This window comes from Pleurodeles waltl, chromosome 3_1, assembly GCF_031143425.1.
Source record: "Pleurodeles waltl isolate 20211129_DDA chromosome 3_1, aPleWal1.hap1.20221129, whole genome shotgun sequence".
Lineage (NCBI taxonomy): Eukaryota > Metazoa > Chordata > Amphibia > Caudata > Salamandridae > Pleurodeles > Pleurodeles waltl.
Window position 1 is genome coordinate 1,912,422,819 of NC_090440.1, and position 19,178 is coordinate 1,912,441,996.

The following is a 19,178-nucleotide window of genomic DNA, read 5'->3' on the forward strand; positions in this document are numbered from 1 at the left end:
GATGAGTACATCATCCGGTTCTGCGGGTAACGAAAATGTTTCTCCCAACTCTTAGTCTGTAGCTCTATTGTTCGAATCCTGGGAAAGTACATTTAGCCTACTCTACACATAATTGTATCAATTTATTCTGATCGTCTCCTGTCCGCTGGTGAGTTTGCAAATTTTTCTAGTGGCGTTTCATGGTGAACTCTGTGCAGTTCAAGGTCTCTTTTCTCCAGTTCCAGTCTATGGCAGCTCATCGCGTCTCCACGTTTAAGCAAGCAAGGCCCAGTGCCGACTAGTCCTCTGATATAGCTAAATTAAGGATATGAAGAATCATAACATAAATTTATATCTCTTATTATAACACATTAATACAATTATTAAACATTTTCACATTATTTTAGTACTGTTAACCCAGATGGTGACCACTCTCCGTGGGCACGTTTTGCACATTACACGTTATTTTCAATTACTGTTAATCAAATGTCAAATTTTCTCATTGGTCATTATACGCAACTCATTAGCATATTCTCATATTAGCATATCTGCTGCAACAGTCCCTCCTCTGATGACTAAATATGTCATCACACCCTTCCTTATCAAAACATTACAAATGACTTTCAGTTACATTCTGATTTCTTCTGTTTTCATTTTCCCTATAGATTCTTCTTCGAGGTGGTGCTTCCCTCCTCTGATTGTTCTTGGCTCTTTTTAATAGAATTTTGTGCCATAATTTGCATGCCCCCCATAATCCTCATATAATAAAGATCACAATTAATATTCCTTGAACAATTTTCCATAATATTCCGCCCCAAATTTGACTAAACCAATTACCTAGCGTCGCAAATCGCTTTCCCACCTTTTCCCAAACTCCTGGTTCTTTCAACTCTTATAAATCCTTACTTGCATTAGTTAAATTAGTAAGCAATTCTTTTACTATTTTCTCATTTGCAGGGATATAAGAACAGCAGTGCTTTTCGTTATTCATTTTGCAGACTCCTCCGTCTTTCGCTAAAATTATGTCTAAAGCAAGCCGGTTTTGAAGCGTCTTAGCTCTATCCGCAGCTAACTCAGTGTTTAATAATAATATAGTTCCTGTAAAATTAGTTAACATATTGTCTACTATAGTTGAGAACGTTCGTATATAGTTTGCATTTAATATAACTCCTACTGAAGGAATTACTGCTCCAAAAATATCCCCTACTATTGCAGAGGCTGTCTCTCTTCTTTGTCTCATTCGGTGTAACTCAGTCATTTTCGGTATCTTTTTCAAATCATCTATTTGATAGATTTTAGGGAATACTATTCCCAAATAACATGTCCCATACCATCCCTTAGGGTGTCGGTAATAAGCATTAAGTCCACAAATGTAATAGATTCCAGGAATCACAGGGTCAGCACCATTTAGCATGAACGTCCATTTTCTCTAAAACAAGAACACATGCCTACATTCACTCGGTCCCACAAATAAAGAATCAGTGCGTGATTTTGACCTATATATACAAAGCTTCCCTACTTGTAATGCATCTAAGGCTAGCTTCCCTTTTGTTTTAATAGCAGTGTAAGCATACTCATTTTTATAAGTCCTTTTCTCTAACCCCATTTCTAATTTTTTTTTAAATGCTTTTCTCCTATCGTCAGTATGCCCAATAAAACTCTTTTCCATGGAAGTTAATAAGCAAGTCAAATTATTACGATGCGCATAAGCTGTGCCAAATGTTAGTGTATCTTTAGCTATCTTACTTAAGTATCTAATTATAGGAGCGAAAGAATATACAAAATCATAGTTGGAATAAAAGTACTGTATATACTCTTGATTATAAAGGCGTGTTAGTAACAGACTGCAAGTTATGCCGTATGTCAGTGGTAGACTATGATAAGTAACCCCTTCTTCCACCGAGGAAGGTATTTGTGACACACAAGACAATCCTTTGCATCCATCGTTTCCACATACTCACTCAATAAACGATAAAAGACGTTAGAAGACAACTCTCCTTTTGCGTTAGTATAACCATGCAAATATTGCTCATCTAATTTAAACCTCTCTATAGCTGTTAGTGTATTAGTCTCATACACAGATGTATCTCTCATTTCTTTCCTCTCATGAACTTGACATTCCCACAATCAGTATCACAAACAATATTCCACACACAATCGCCATTCCTACACTCAAATATCTACAATACCTAATATGCCTCACGTTATCATCTAGATAAGCCATGATCTGTAAAGAATCAGAAAGCAGAGTTTACAACTCCTAATTAATATGCAGCACAAAAATAAAAATAAATAAAAATATACTTCTTTTTTCACACTTCCAATTTCGTACGACAAGACCTCTTCTTCCTTTGTCAAAATCGGTTAGCAGCTGGTCAATTCCAGGTTTTAGGTGTCATATCAGGTTATCAATGTCTTTTCCGATAAGTAATTTCAAACATTTTCTTTATTCAACAATACAGTCTATCTTTTCTTTTTCTTCAGGTTGCGTCAAAATACTGATTCAGAACTTCTCTGTCAAAACAAAAGGACATAAACTCGTTCTGCCAGTCTCTTGTTGTGGCGTATGCCCACTCTGGTCCTGCGTATTTTCGATTTGCCACTCTTTTTCTTTTCAACCTCCTTTCCCCTGTTAGTTCTCCATCACTCAGTTCATCTTTCCTTGTAGTATCTTGTTCTTCCTCTATTGTTTCATTTATTACCAAGTCATTTTTCTTGCTGATTTGAGATTCAGGCCAATTATCCCCTTTTGTTACACCTCCTGTCAGCAATCTCTTTAAGATAGGACTTTTCTCCTTGACTTTGTCTGAAGTGCCCTCTCTTGATGGGCCTGCAACGGGTTCAGGAGGAGTCAAATCACTTTTGCTTTGACCTGGCTCAACTCCTTCCCCCTCATGAAGTCTCCTTGTTTTTCAGTCCCCTTTGTTTGAGTTAGCACATCTCCTGTGCATGGATCTTGTAACGTCTTTTCTGCACTGTCTGCACGTTCTGCCTCTTGATTTTCCACACCCTCGTCTCTTACTGGGGTGATCGATCCTTCTTCTGTCAGTTCTGGATCCACTTCCGGCTCAACTTGCTCTGGCGCTGGTTCAGGCAGAATTATTTGTTTTGCTGCTGCTGGTGTTCTCAGCAACACTTCTTCATGATCCTGAGGACTCACCACCTTTTTCGTATGGCTTGCATGTATCCAATTAGGCAATCCTGCACACTTTACAGCTGTGGTAGTCGTCAACAGCACTTTGATGGACCTCTCCAACGTGGTTCTAGGCAGGTTTTTTGCACATGCTTTTTAATCACGACTCAGTCTCCGGCTCTCAAGTTGTGACCTGGATCATGGATAGGTGGCAGAGTAACAGCTTGTACCTGCTGAGAAAAAGATCGAACCACATCAGCTAGACCCTTACAGTAGTCCAACACCATATCACCTGTGATATTGACAAGAGCATTGGCTGGTATTGCTGGTAGTCTCATTGCTCTTCCCAAGAGAATCTCGTGTGGGGATAAACCTGTCTTCCTGTCAGGTACATTTCTCATTGACATCAACACTAAAGGCAATGCATCTGGCCATTTCAAATTTGTGGCTGCACACATTTTGGCAATTCTTGATTTCAGGGTACCATTCATTCGTTCTACCAATCCTGATGCTTCTGGACAATAGCTGCAATGTAGCTTCTGTTCAATATTCAGTGCTGCACATAAGAGTTTGATCACTTCGTGATTGAAGTGCGTTCCCCTGTCTGATTCTAGAGAGATCGGAAAGCCGAACCTTGGTATCAGCTCTCTAAGCAGTAACTTTGCAACTGTGAGACTGTCATTTCTGCATGTGGGATATGCTTCAATGCAATGACTAAACACGCACACAAACACCAACACGTACTTCAGTCCACCACATGCAGGCATCTCAATGAAATCCAATTGCATTCTGCTGAATGGTCCTCCTTCTCTTCCAATGTGGCTCAAATTTACCGCTGTCCCTTTTTCCACATTCAACAGCTGGCAAATCACACACCTTTGGCACACTGCCTCAGCTGCTTGTCTAAATTTCTGACTAAACCAATCAACCTTGAACAACCTAATCATGGCATCCCTTCCAATGTGTGCCTGACCATGATAATACCAAGCCATCTGAGACAACAGACAATTTGGTAGCACCATCTGGCCCTCCTCAGATACCCAGATTCCATCTGGTCTCTGCATGCACTTCAACTTTACCCACAGCTTTTTCTCTTCCTTGTCTGCATTTTCTTGCAAAGTTTTCAATTCCTCTAAAGTGTCAATTACTTTTAGAGCAAAATTTGCACAACTGGTCTCTTCTTCTTGCATTAGTTCCCACTTATACTTATATGATATACAATTCAGGGCACAAAACCTTGCTACCTGATCCGCACATCCATTTCCTAAGGAAATAGTCTGGTGTTTTGTGATGTGCACTGCATTTTACTACAGCAATTTCCTCAGGTAACTGTATTGCGTATAACAACTCTTTTATTCTGTCACCATTTGGTACTAGGGTTCCACTGGAGGTCATGAACCCTCTTTGGGACCACAATTGACCAAAATCATGAACAATCCCAAATCCGTATTGGCCATCTGTGTATATTGTCACTCTCAGCCTGGTAGAGACATAACATGCTCTAGTGAGAGCCACCAATTCTGCCACTTGTGCTGAATATACACTAGGGAGCCAAGATGCTTCTAGGGTCCCCGTAATTGTACACACAGCATATCCTGCCCTCAATGTACCTGTCCCATCTCTAAGGCATGAACCATCAACAAAAACAATTTGATCATTTTCTTCCAGTCGAGTGCCTCTAATATCAGGTCTAGGCTTTGTACAGAGATCTGTAACTTCAAGACAATCATGCTCTATGTCTTCCTCTTTTTCAACTTCAACAGTATCACTTGGCAGTAATGTTGCTGGATTCAACACTGTACATCTTTTCAAAGTAACATTTGGAGCTCCCAATATACTTGTCTTATACCTTGTTAGTCGAGCCCCCGTCAAATGTTGTATTTTTGTTCTTCTCAGCAAAATTTAAACTGAATGTGGCACCATTACCGTGACTGGGTATCCCATGACTACCCCTTCACATTGGGAAAGACTTTGACCAACTGCGGCTACTGCTCGCAGACGACCTGGTAAAGCTGCTGCAACCAGGTCCAAGGTAGCTGAAAAATAGGCTACTGGGCGATAAGCACCTCCATGGACCTGTGTCAAGACAGACAAAGAACATGCATCACGTTCATGACAAAACAGTGTGAAAGGCTTTGTGTAATTAGGCATTCCCAACGCTGGCGCTCTGCACAAACTCTCTCTTAATTCAGTGAAGGCCCTCATTTGATCTTCGTCAAGAGTGAATGGGTCTGTAACTCCCTTGTGTGTCAATTGTTGGAAAGGTTTGGCAATGTCAGCAAAATTCGGGATCCATTGTCTACAGTATCCTACCATTCCCAAACACATGTGTACATCCTTCTGGGAAGTCGGCGGATTTCTCTGCAAAATCATTGTAATTCTCTCTCGGGAGATTCTTCTCAACCCTTTCTCAATCTGATGACGCAAGTATTTGACAGACTTCTGACAAAACTGCAATTTTGCAGGTGAGACCTTGTGACCAAAGTCTCCCAGATGATTAAATAAGATAATTGAATCATGTTTACACTCGTCCCTTGTTCTGGGCGCAATCAATAAATCATCAATTTACTGTACAAGAGTCGACTGGCAAGGTAGTTCCAATGACTCCACATTCTTTTTCAAAATCTGGTTAAACAAGGATGGTGACTCTGTGTACCCTTGTGGAAGCCTACACCAGCTGTAGACTTTACCTAGGAATTTGAAACTGAAAAGAAACTGACTATCCTCATGAAGTGGTACTGAAAAGAAAGCTTGTGACAGATCGACTACTGTAAACCACTCTGCCTCGCATGGAATCTGAAACAGTATCACTGCTGGATTGGGCACAATCGGGCAACACTTAACCACCATGTCATTCACCTTTTGGAAATCCTGCACAAGTCGCACTTTCCCACAGGGCTTTTTCAATCCCATTATCGGTGAATTACATGGACTGCTCAGCACTTCCTTCAAAACACTCTGCTTCAAGAAATCCCCAATTATTTTTGCCACCTTCATCAACACATCCTGTGGCATATTGTACTGTGGAAGATATGGAAACTCAACATTCAGCTTCAAAGTGATTTTAATTGGCTCCACATCCTTGATCAAGCCCACTTCTTTCCCTGTCAAATCCCAAACCTTCTCCATCACTGTTCCCTGTAAATCTGCATGCAATTCCTTCAAAGTGAACATTGGGAAAACTTCATTCAAGGGATATTCTTCAAATGCTCCATTAAGAACCAAAGCTGATGCTTGCTCTTCCTCATCATCACTGTTTGTCTGGACTTCTGTTCCTGCATCTGTACAATTTATGGAACATTTGGTCTTGTATAACAAGTCTCTGCCTAACAAGGATACAGGACTTGAGTCGCACACTACAAATCTATGCAGTCCTCTAGAGCTCCCAATTTCAATCTGTACTGGTTCCGTGATAGGATTTGTTAATTGCCTATTTTCTACTCCCACAACCTGTACTGTTCTTCCGGAAAGGGACACATCTGGTACTTCTATACTCCTTACTTTGGAGCATTTGGCTCCTGTGTCGACCAAAAATGACACTTTATGTCCCATTGGCTTTCCCTTCACAAAAGGCCCTCTCTGATCCACTTCTAGAGATGCGGCAAAAATACAGGCTCCTTCATCCGAACTGTCACTCATCCATTCATCGTTTATTTCATGCTCACTGTGAAATAGGAATTGGTGTACTGTATTGTTACTGTTATCTGATCTCTGACCATTGACCTGCTGAGTAAGCATAACTTGTTGCTGCTCCATCGGGGCTTGAGGTATGTACATTTGCTGTCTAGGCACCATAGAAATCTACTGCTGTACCGGTGCTAAAAGAGTAAATTGTGCTCGTGGCACCTGCATCTGTTGAACTGGTAAAAAGTTCTGACCTCGAGTTTGAACATTTGGGACTTGGCCCCTCACTCTGGAGACTCTCACTGTTTGTACTGTACTGACATCACCTTGCTGAATCATTCCTTCCTGCACCATTAATGGGCACTCCCGCTTCCAGTGTCCCACGTTTCCGCAAAATTGACATGGCAACATTCTTTTCATCCCCTGCATGTCATTCTGAACAACCACTGTATTCAGATCAGGACCACGCATCACATCCATACCACGTCCCCTACTCCTCACGTGGGGCTGAAATGCGATAGCTCTCTGTTGCGGCGGCATCGGCGGCACTAAAGCTCCTTGCACTCCTGATTGTGCTGCCTTAATCTGCATCACCATCGCCTTTTCCTTCAAATTATTTTGCTTTAGTTCAATCTCATCACTACAATATTTTGCATACTGCAGCACCTCATCAATCGGCTTTGCCTGCCAACAAATCAAATGATTCTTAATCTTCTGCCCTACTTCAGGTCTCAGCCCTTCAACGAATCTAAACATGAAATGCAACATGTTTTTGGGTCGGCTGCTTCCTTGCCACTGTACTCCTTGAAAGCCTTTAGCAATCTTTCATAATAGGTATGTATTGACTCTTTGGTTTCCTGACCGTACTATCAATTCTCTGCCAATCAATGTTTTTCGGAGAAATCCTAGTTTATAAAAACTCAATCACCTTGTGTAAGGAAATGCCTCCTTGGCATGGTTACCCCCTGACTTTTTGCCTTTGCTGATGCCAAGTTATGATTTGAAAGTGTGCTGGGACCCTGCTAACCAGGCCCCAGCACCAGTGTTCTTTCCCTAAACTATACCTTTGTCTCCACAATTGGCACAACCCTGGCACCCAGGTAAGTCCCTTGTAACTGGTACCCCTGGTACCAAGGGCCCTGATGCCAGGGAAGGTGTCTAAGGGCTGCAGCATGTCTTATGCCACCCTGGGGATCCCTCACTCAGCACATGCACACTGCTTGCCAGCTTGTGTGTGCTGGTGGGGAGAAAATGACTAAGTCGACATGGCACTCCCCTCAGGGTGCCATGCCAACCTCACACTGCCTATGGCATAGATAAGTCACCCCTCTAACAGGCCTTACAGCCCTGAGGCAGCGTGCACTATACCACAGGTGAGGGCATAGGTGCATGAGCACTATGCCCCTACAGTGTCTAAGCAAAACCTTAGACATTGTAAGTGCAGGGTAGCCATAAGAGTATATGGTCTGGGAGTCTGTCATACACGAACTCCACAGCACCATAATGGCTACACTGAAAACTGGGAAGTTTGGTATCAAACGTCTCAGCACAATAAATGCACACTGATGCCAGTGTACATTTTATTGTGAAATACACCCAGAGGGCCTCTTAGAGATGCCCCCTGAAAACATACCCGACTTCCAGTGTGGGCTGACTAGTTTTTGCCAGCCTGCCACACACCAGACATGTTGCTGGCCACATGGGGAGAGTGCCTTTGTCACTCTGTGGCTAGGAACAAAGCCTGTACTGGGTGGAGGTGCTTCTCACCTCCCCCTGCAGGAACTGTAACACCTGGCGGTGAGCCTCAAAGGCTCACCCACTTTGTTACAGCACCACAGGGCATCCCAGCTAGTGGAGATTCCCGCCTCTCCGGCCACTGCCCCCACTTTTGACGGCAAGGCTGGAGGAGATAATGAGAAAAACAAGGAGGAGTCACTCCCCAGTCAGGACAGCCCCTAAGGTGTCCTGAGCTGAGGTGACTCTTACTTTTAGAAACCCTCCATCTTGCAGATGGAGGATTCCCCCAATAGGATTAGGGATGTGCCCCCCTCCCCACAGGGAGGGCCATTGGCCACTGCCCTCCCAGACCTAAACACACCCCTAAATTGAGTATTTAGGGGCTCCCAGAACCGAGGAAGATAGATTCCTGCAACCTGAAGACGAAGAAGGACTGCTGACCTGAAGCCCTGCAGAGAAGACGGAGACGACAACTGCTTTGGCCCCAGCCCTACCAGCCTGTCTCCCCACTTCAAGAAAAATTGCAACAGCGACGCATCCAACAGGGACCAGCGACCTCTGAAGCCTCAGAGGACTGCCCTGCATCTAAAAGTACCAAGAAGCTCCCGAGAACAGCGGCCCTGTTCAACAAATCTGCAACTTTGCAACAAAGAAGCAACTTTTAAAGACCACACGTTTTCCACTCTGCACCCGACGCCCCCGGCTCGACCTGCGGAAAACCAACACTACAGGGAGGACTCCCCGGCGACTGCGAGCCCGTGAGTAGCCAGAGTTGACACCCCTGAACCCCCAAAGCGACGCCTGCAAAGGAGATCCAGAGGCTTCCCCTGACCGCAAATGCCTGCTTCAAGGAACCCGACGCCTGGAAACCACACTGCTCCCGCAGCCCCCAGGACCTGAAGGAACCGAACTCGGGTGCAGGAGCGACCCCCAGGCGACCCTCTGCCTAGCCCAGGTGGTGGCTACCCTGAGGAGCCCCCCGTGCCTCCCTGCATCATTGAAGAGACCCCCGGGTCTCCCCATTGATTTCTATTGAAAACCCGATGCCTGTTTGCACTCTGCACCCGGCCGCCCCTGTGCCGCTGAGGGTGTACTTTCTGTGCCTGCTTGTCCCCCCCCCGGTGCCCTACAAAACCCCCCTGGTCTGCCCTCCGAAGTCGCGGGTACTTACCTGCTGGCAGACTGGAACCGGGGCACCCCTATTTCCATTGAAGCCTATGTGTTTTGGGCACCACTTTGACCTCTGCACCTGACCGGCCCTGAGCTGCTGGTGTGGTAACTTTGAGGTTGCCTTGAACCCCCAACGGTGGGCTACCTTGGACCCAACTTTGAACCCTGTAAGTGTTTTACTTACCTGTGAACTTAACATTTACTTACCTCCCCCAGGAACTGTTGATTTTTGCACTGTGTCCACTTTTAAAATGGCTTATTGCCATTTTTGCCAAGACTGTACTTGCTATTGTGATAATTCAAAGTTCCTAAGATACCTGAGTGAAATACCTTTCATTTAAAGTATAGTTTGTAAATCTTGAACCTGTGGTTCTTAAAATAAACTAAGAAAATATATTTTTTTATATAAAAACCTATTGGCCTGGAATTGTCTTTGAGTGTGTGTTCCTCATTTATTGCATGTGTGTGTACAACAAATGCTTAACACTACCCTCTGATAAGCCTAATGCTCGACCACACTACCACAAAATAGAGCATTAGCATTATCTCTTTTTGCCACTATCTTACCTCTAAGGGGAACCCTTGGACTCTGTGCACACTATGGGGGTCATTACAACCTCAGCGGTCTTTTTACAAGACCGCCGAGGGACCGCCGTGTGGAAGACCGCCAGTAGTGGCGGTTTGCCACTCGGCGTATTATGACTGTTGGCTGCTCTCCATCCTTTTTCGGACGGAGAGCCGCCAACAGCTATACTGGCGGGTGGCGGGGAAGTGGAGGTTGCTCCACCTCCACCGCCACGCCAACAGAACACCGCCCAGCGAATCACGTCCTGTGATTCGGCGCAGCGGTGTTCTGTTGGCGGTGTGGTGTCGGCGGAGCAGCCCCCATGGCTCCCGTTCCCTCCCGGAGGATCGACAGAACAGGTAAGTCGATCGTCCGTGAGGGGAGGGGGGTGGGGGGTGTTGTGTGTTGTGTGGGTGCATGGGGGTGTGCGTGTGTGTATGTAGAGGGGGTGTGTGAGTGCGTGTATGCTTGCGGGGGTGTTGCGTGTTTTGGGAATGAGTGCGTGTATATCTGTATGTATGTCTATGGATGTGTGCGTGTATGTCTGTATATGGATGTGCGTGTCTGACTGAGTGTGTGGATGTAGGCATGTATGTCGGTGTGTGTGCGTGTGTGTGTTGGTGGTGCCTGCGTGCGTGTCGTGTGTGTGTGTGTGAGTTCTGTGATGTTGGGGGTCGGGGTGGGGAGGGGGACCCTGCCACCTTTGGGGGGGGGGGGTGGTGGGGGGTGTAGGGGAGGGTGTCGGGGTGGGGGTGTGGGGTCGGGGAGACCCCTATCAGTGCCAGGGAAGGAATTCCCTGGCACTGATAGTGCTTACCGCCATGGATTTCATGGCGGTTCCTACCGCTGGAAATCCACGGCTGTAAGCCGGATCAAAATACCGGCAGGGGTATTGTGAAGGCCGCCGGGCTGGAGACCCAGTTCTCCAGCCCGGTGGTCGTCTCCGCCCTGGCGGGCAGAACGGAGAAGCGGCGGATGACCATGGCGATAAACGCCATGGTCATAATACTAAAAAAAAGACCGCCAGCCTGTTGGCGGTCTTACCGCCGCTTCTCCGCCTTCCGCCAGGGTCATAATGACCCCCATTTTCTTACTTTGAAATAGTATATACAGAGCAACTTCCTACACCTTGTAATAATTTTTCATTACCTCAGGCGACGGTGCAACTGTAATTTTGTGCCTCTCAGGTTCACTAGTTGGCCAATCTACTGCTCTTTTGCACTCAAACCATAAGTCAGCTGGAACAACTATCTCAAACAAAGTGTTCAAATCTTCTCACAAGCATTTGGAGAGTTTTACAAACCTCTCAGTCTGTTGGTACCATTCAACTGGCTTTTCTCTCAATTTAGGATAATCATTGGTAAAAGACAGTGGGGGTCATTACAACATTGGGGGTAAAAGTCGCTTACCGCCGTGCAGAAGACCGCCAATACACCGCTGCGGCCGCGGTAGACCTGGACAAGTTGCAGGAGACCCTGCGGCTGCAGGAGGAGCAGTATTTGGGGTTCAGGGAGGAGCTCAGAACCATCAGCTCCGCCCTGGGCACCATCGTAGGGGTGCTGAAGGACATACAGCAGACCATGCGGGACACGGTGGCACTCCAAGGGGCCCCTGACAGTAGCCAGGATGATGAACTGCCCACCACCTCCGCCGGCGCTAGTGGACAGGACTCTGCCATGGACATTCCTCCACCATCCCCCCTCTCCATTTTACCACCCCCTCCAATAATTTGCACTTAAATAAAAACCCTTGAAACACAAAACAATCTGGAGTCAGTCTATGATTTCGTACTTTGTATTATCAATGACAGTGTTATAATGGCTGTACCATTGCAAGGCTAACATACCTATGTCACAAATCACAAGCCCTTGAAGGATGCAAGCAGTTGACACGTAGGTTACCACACCTGTGAAACCGTAATGGAAGGGTACAACTCAGTTAACAAATTGTGATTGAAATAGACAAACAGGATAGAGGTAGACGTGTGACAGTGAATGTAATGTAAAATCTGAAAATTTTCTCACCTGTGTGTCACTGGAAATATTGCTGTATGACTGACTCCCTGTTGTCGTTTTCTTCTCCCTCAGCTTCATCCTCATCACTGTCCACAGGCTCCACAGACTCCACAGCTGCAACAACACCGTCATCTGGATCATCCTCCTGCAGAAAAGGCACCTGGCGTCGCAAAGCCAAATTATGGAGCATGGAGCAGGCGATGATGATGTCGCACATCTTCTTCGGTGAGTAGAATAGGGATCCACCTGTCATATGGAGGCACCTGAACCTGACCTTCAGGAGGCCGAAGGTGCGTTCAATCACCCTCCTAGTCCGCCCATGGGCATCATTGTACCGTTCCTCTGCCCTGGTCCTGGGATTCCTCACTGGGGTCAATAGCCAGGACAGGTTGGGGTAACCAGAGTCCCCCAATAGCCATACACGGTGCCTTTGGAGTTGACCCATCATATCAGGGATGCTACTATTCCGCAGGATGTAGGCATCATGCACTGAGCCAGGGAACATAGCATTTACCTGCGAGATGTACTGGTCTGCCAAACAGACCATCTGGACATTCATGGAATGATAACTCTTCCTGTTCCTGTACACCTGTTCACTCCTGCGGGGGGGGGGACCAGAGCTACATGGGTCCCATCAATGGCACCTATGACGTTGGGGATATGTCCAAAGGCATAGAAGTCCCCCTTCACTGTAGGCAAATCCTCCACCTGAGGGAAAATGATGTATCTCCTTACGTGTTTCAGCAGGGCAGACAACACTCTGGATAGCACGTTGGAAAACATAGGCTGGGACATCCCTGATGACATGGCCACTGTTGTCTGAAAAGACCCACTTGCAAGGAAATGGAGCACTGACAGCACCTGCACGTCAGCGGGGATTCCAGTCGGATGGCGGATCGGTGACATCAGAACTGGCTCCAACTGGGTACATAGTTCCTGGATAGTGGCACGGTCAAACCGGTAGGTGACGATTAAATGTCTTTCTTCCATTGTCAACAGGTCCACCAGCGGTCGGTACACCGGAGGATTCCGCCATCTTCTCATATGTCCCAGCTGACGGTGCCTACGAAGGACAACAGCGAAGAACCAGTCACTATTCCTCCAGGTATGTACCCACAGTTACACACAAGACTACACCACTCACAAAACCCTTCCTGTATGTGTGTTGAGTGGAGGCCTAGCTATGTGTGACGCAGTAGTAAATGAAACCATGTGGGCCCCTGAAATGGCGGCTGACTGACCTCTAAACTGGGACAATGGGATTGTGGGGTAACTGCGCTGGCGTTGCACACCGTCGCGGTAGGCGGTTGTAGACCGCGGCGCAATGCTGTATTGGTTAACAGTGGACCCTATGGGTCCCAGGAGCCAATGAACAGGTGCGCCGGCGGTGATGATGCGCACCGCCATGGACGTCACCGCCGCGGACGTCACCGCCATTTTCTAACTGTTCAATCACTAGATACCTGACCTTCGACAGGAGAGGACCTACACTGCTAGTGCTGCTGTGACCTCGGTCTGGAAGCGACGATGGCTGCTGCGTCTGGGGAAAGGGCCCCTGCCTTCACTGCACAGGAGTTGGAGAAACTTGTGGATGGGGTCCTCCCCCAGTATACGCTACTCTACGGTCCTCCAGACCAACAGGTTAGAACCCAGGGAGCACGTTGTATGGGCTAGGCCTGGGTGGAGAGGGCTGGGTGGAAGAGGGAAGTGGGCAGAGTTGATTGAACATTAATGCATGCAAATGAATGGGCCACATGGCCAGAGTAGGGAGGGGGCCACTCACAACAACGGTGCAGTTGGTAATGACTGTTCCTCTTCCCTTGTGCATGTCATGTAGGTCAGTGCCCACCAGAAGAGGGACATCTGGCGTGCCATCGCCAAGGAGGTCCGGACCCTGGGGGCCCACCACAGACGGGGCACCCACTGCCGGAAGAGATGGGAGGACATTCGCCGCTGCAGCAAGAAGCCGGCGGAGGCTCAGCTGGGGATGGTCTCCCAACGTGGGAGGAGTGCCCGTCGCAACATGACCCCCCTGATGTTCCGGATCCTGGCGGTGGCCTACCCGGAGTTGGATGGGCGCTTGAGGACATCACAGCAGACACAAGGGGGTGAGTACAACCTCATTCTGTGGACTTTGCGTGCAGTGGAGGTGTCTGGGTGGGGGAGGTGGGCTGTGGGTGTCCCTAGGCGAGGGCGAGTTAGGTAGGCAAGGCCCCTCTGTTATGTAGGCCATGTGGCACTCAACCCCACCTCAGCAGAGTGCCAAGTCGAGGTATATTTGCCCCTGTGGCATCCATGTGCGCAGATGTCCACCATTGCCATGTAGGCCATAACCCAAAAATTGCGTGTGCAGAGTGCAGGAGCACGGCGTAATGCAGGGGGCTGCTGCGTCTGTCTTATACGCCAAGGTTAGCGGAATACCATGCACTAAAACTCTCGTTCTTCTGTCTCCCCCCCCTTTTCCTGCTCTCCCTGTCCTTTTGTACATCAGCATCAACAGGCGGAGCTACAGTGGCACCGGAGCACGAGGGAGCTGCATCCCACATGGCCATGGAGGGCCACACCACGGACTCTGAATGCACCAGTGGGACGGAGGGCGAGGGGAGCTTCACGTCGGCCACCGGATCACCAACCAGCGACACGGACTCGTCCCCCGATGGGAGCTCCCCTGTGGTGGCGGCACCATCTGTGCGCACCACTTCTACAGGTACAGCCACCACCTCCCCTACCAGCACCGCCCTCCCAGCAGCCCCTCAGCGTTCGCCCCGTGCCCGCTCACCCAGGAGGGTGGGCATCACCTTCACCCCAGGCACCTCAGGCCCTGCCCCAGTCACCCCTGCTGCCCTCAGTGGGGAGGCCATTGACCTCCTCAGGTCACTCACAGTTGGGCAGTCTACCATTGTGAATGCCATCCAGGGTGTAGAACGAGAGTTACAACACGGTAATGCATTCCTGGAGGGCATTCATTCTGGTCAGGCTGTCCTTCAGCGAACCCTGCAATCTCTGGCCTCAGCACTGATGGCAGCCATTGTCCCTGTGTCGAGCCTCCCCCTCCAACTTCCTCCACCCAGACCCAATCCCCTGTACCCCAGCCCATCCCAAGCACACCTACAGACCAGCATGCACACAAGTCAACACCCAAAAGTAGCTCAAGCAAACATAGGCACCACACATACCACAGGCACTCACACAAGCATCACACCCATACAGACACAGCAACATCCACTGTCTCCACTGTGTCCCCCTCCTCCTCTTCTCCCTCCTCCCTCCCAGTCTCGTCTACACACACACCTGCATGCACCACATCTACAGGCACCAGGAATCGCACTAGGACACCCAGCACCACAAGCCACTCACCTGCACTCACCACCTCCACTGCCATTTACACGTCCCCTGTGTCCTCTCCCAGTGTGTCTGTGACGCCCCCTCCCAAAGTACCCAAACGCCGGCAATCACTCACCCAACATCCATCCACCTCACAACAGCCTCCTGTACCTGCACCTGCACCCAAAACAGCTAAAGTAACACCTCCTACAACCACCTCCTCTTCCTCCACCCCCAGACCCCCTCCAGCTACCCATCCCAGTGTTCATCAGAAACTGTCCCTGTGTAAAATTGACCTTTTTGCCCCCACCCCCCCCTCCAATTCATCAGTCCCCTCGTAGCGCCTCAGCCAAAAAGCCTCCAATACAAGTGGTGCAAGTTCAGGGATTGTGGAGTGCACCGGCCACTAGGGCAGGTAGTAGGACCCGGAGCCAAGGCACTGGCAGCCCACCCCCTGTAAAGGCTCTAAAATTGGAGAGTGGACGACGGGACCGTGTTAAGACTCCTGGTGGGACAACTGACCTGGGTTCGGAGGGGATTGGAGAGTCAGCTGTGACTCCACCAAAGGTGGGGAAGGTCCAGAGGAAGTCTTGCCAGCCTGTTGTGAGTGTCACGGCGGAGAAGTGCGCCATCATTTCCGGCGGTCCAGACACAACCGCCTGCACCGTCGTCACTGGTCCAGAGACCACCGCCAGAGTCACAGCCAGGAGGGCCCAAGTATCGTCACTGGTCCAGAGACCACCGCCAGAGTCACAGCCCAGGAGGGCCCAAGTATCGTCACTGGTCCAGAGACCACCGCCAGAGTCACAGCCCAGGAGGGCCCAAGTATCGTCACTGGTCCAGAGACGACCGCCAGAGTCACAGCCCAGGAGGGCCCAAGTATCGTCACTGGTCAAGAGACCACCGCCAGAGTCACAGCCCAGGAGGGCCCAAGTATCGTCACTGGTCCTGAGTCCACCACCAGAATCACAGCCCAGGAGGGCCCAAGTATCGTCACTGGTCCTGAGTCCACCGCCAGAGTCACAGCCCAGGAGGGCCCAAGTATCGTCACTGGTCCTGAGTCCACCGCCAGAGTCACAGCCCAGGAGGGCCCAAGTATCGTCACTGGTCCTGAGTCCACCGCCAAAGTCACAGCCCAAGAGGGCCCAATTATCGTCACTGGTCCTAAGTCCACCGCCAGAGTCACAGCCCAGGAGGGCCCCGGCTGCCACAGCCCTGCTGGGCAATGATGGAACGTCATGCCACACACCAATGTCTGTACCAGAACCGCCATGGCAAAGCACCGCTGAACAGGGCAAAGACCGCTATGGCAAAGCACCGCTGAACAGGGCAAAGACCGCCATGGTGAAGACCGCTGAACAGGGCAAAGACCGCTATGGCAAGGCACCGCTGAACAGGGCAAAGACCGCTATGGTGAAGACCGCTGAACAGGGCAAAGACCGCTATGGCAAGGCACCGCTGAACAGGGCAAAGACCGCCATGGTGAAGACCGCTGAACAGGGCAAAGACCTCTATGGCAAGGCACCGCTGAACAGGGCAAAGACCGCCATGGTGAAGACCGCTGAACAGGGCAAAGACCGCTATGGCAAGGCACCGCTGAACAGGGCAAAGACCGCCATGGTGAAGACCGCTGAACAGGGCAAAGACCGCTATGGCAAGGCACCGCTGAACAGGGCAAAGACCGCCATGGTGAAGACCGCTGAACAGGGCAAAGACCGCTGTGGCAAGGCACCGCTGAACAGGGCAAAGACCGCTATGGCAAGGCACCGCTGAACAGGGCAAAGACCGCTATGGTGAAGACCACTGAACAGGGCAAAGACCGCTATGGCAAGGCACCGCTGAACAGGGCAAAGACCGCTATGGTGAAGACCGCTGAACAGGGCAAAGACCGCCATGGTGAAGACCGCTGAACAGGGCAAAGACCGCTATAGCAAGGCACCGCTGAACAGGGCAAAGACCGCTATGGTGAAGACCGCTGAACAGGGCAGGCACCATGTAGGAATGAATGGACCGCCACATCAGGCATCCTTATCCCATGTGCAGCTGGGACAGTGACAGGACAGGAACTTTCACATGGAGACTCATCCAGTATGGGCACCAGTCCCACCCAGTACCAGTAGAGAACTGCATCTACTTGAGAGACTGTAGCTTTGCACTCCCAGGATGGCACAGTGGGCAACTCACCCACTGTAGAGACTTGAGAGACTGTGGCTTTGCACTCCCCAGGATGGCACAGTGGGCAAGCCACCCACTGTAGAGACTTGAGAGACTGTGGCTTTGCACTCCCCAGGATACATCAATGGGTATGGTGCCCCGTCGTGGATCTGGTTTCGCATTCATCTGGCCTAGGTGCCCTCCCTTCCCTTCCCCCTGAGGTGCCTGTAGTATTTCTATCTGATGCCCCGGCAGTGTTCTCTCCGATTGTGGACAGGTATCTATTGTGGGCCTCGCCCATGCCTTTTTGGACTGTTGGTGCACGGACATTGTTGTGTACATATCTGCACTACTTCTCGTATTGTATATAATTATGAGTGATTTTCTTATATATATCAGTATATTTTTGTATGACATGTATATTGGCACATTATAATGTTTGACTGAATTTCGCATTGTGTTTTCATTCTTCCGGGGGGATTGAGGGTTGTTCTTGTGATTTTTGTGAATGCATTGGTGTGTATGTTGTGATATGCGGGGGTGGGGGTCGGGGTGTTTGGTGTGTGTCCCCCTAACTTTTGCCCCCCCTCCCCCGTGTCGTAGGTGCAGTACTCACCGGTGTCTTCTGCGCCTACGTAGCTGTTGTTCGTAGAGGAGCAGAAAGACAAGGGCAGGGAGTATTTGTAATTCCGGGTCCATGGAGTCGTCGTTCCTCGTGGGATGTGTTCAGGTGAGCGTTTTCCCATAGCAAAAGCTGTTTCCGCCATGTTTTTAGCCACGGTGAATCCGCCCCGGAAAAGGTGGCGGATTGGCGGGTTGTAATAGTGTGGGCGGTACATTGTCTCCCGTCTGTCTGTTGGCGGTAACCGCCACGCTGTTTGTCTGTACCGCCGTGGCGGTCTGAGTGTTAAAGTGGCTGTCTTTGTTGGCGGTTTCCGCCAGGGTCATAATTCCCTTTTTTTGTCCGCCGGCCTGTTTGCGGTATTACCGCAGCTTTAACACCGTCCGCCAGGGTTGTAATGACCACCAGTATGTCACTTCGATGCCAAGAAACATGAACAAACTGTCCTCCTGGAATTTCCCTCATCGGTAACATCTTGACTGCTTCTCCTTTTTCTACTCCCTGTTTCCCCTTTTGAATACCGTTTTCGTTTATCTTTTCTTTTCGCCCATCCGCCTTCCCATTTCTCTAATGCTCCCCAAATCTGCGCACTATGCAGCAAATCTCTCAAATGTGCATCATGCCGGCTGACCTCATGTGTTCAAAATCCCTTGCTTCAAAATCTAATCTGTAAATCCGTCTCAAATGTTTCGTTGCCTTAAGATCAATATCATGTTTTTCTGCTACTTCTGCTAATTTCTGGTGTATTTTTCCCACTTCCCTTGTAATCCTCGTACACAAATACCTCAGCTCTTCTTCAGTATAGGATTCTAACCTGTTCAATCCCATTGTTCCCTCGACCAATTCATTTGCCTC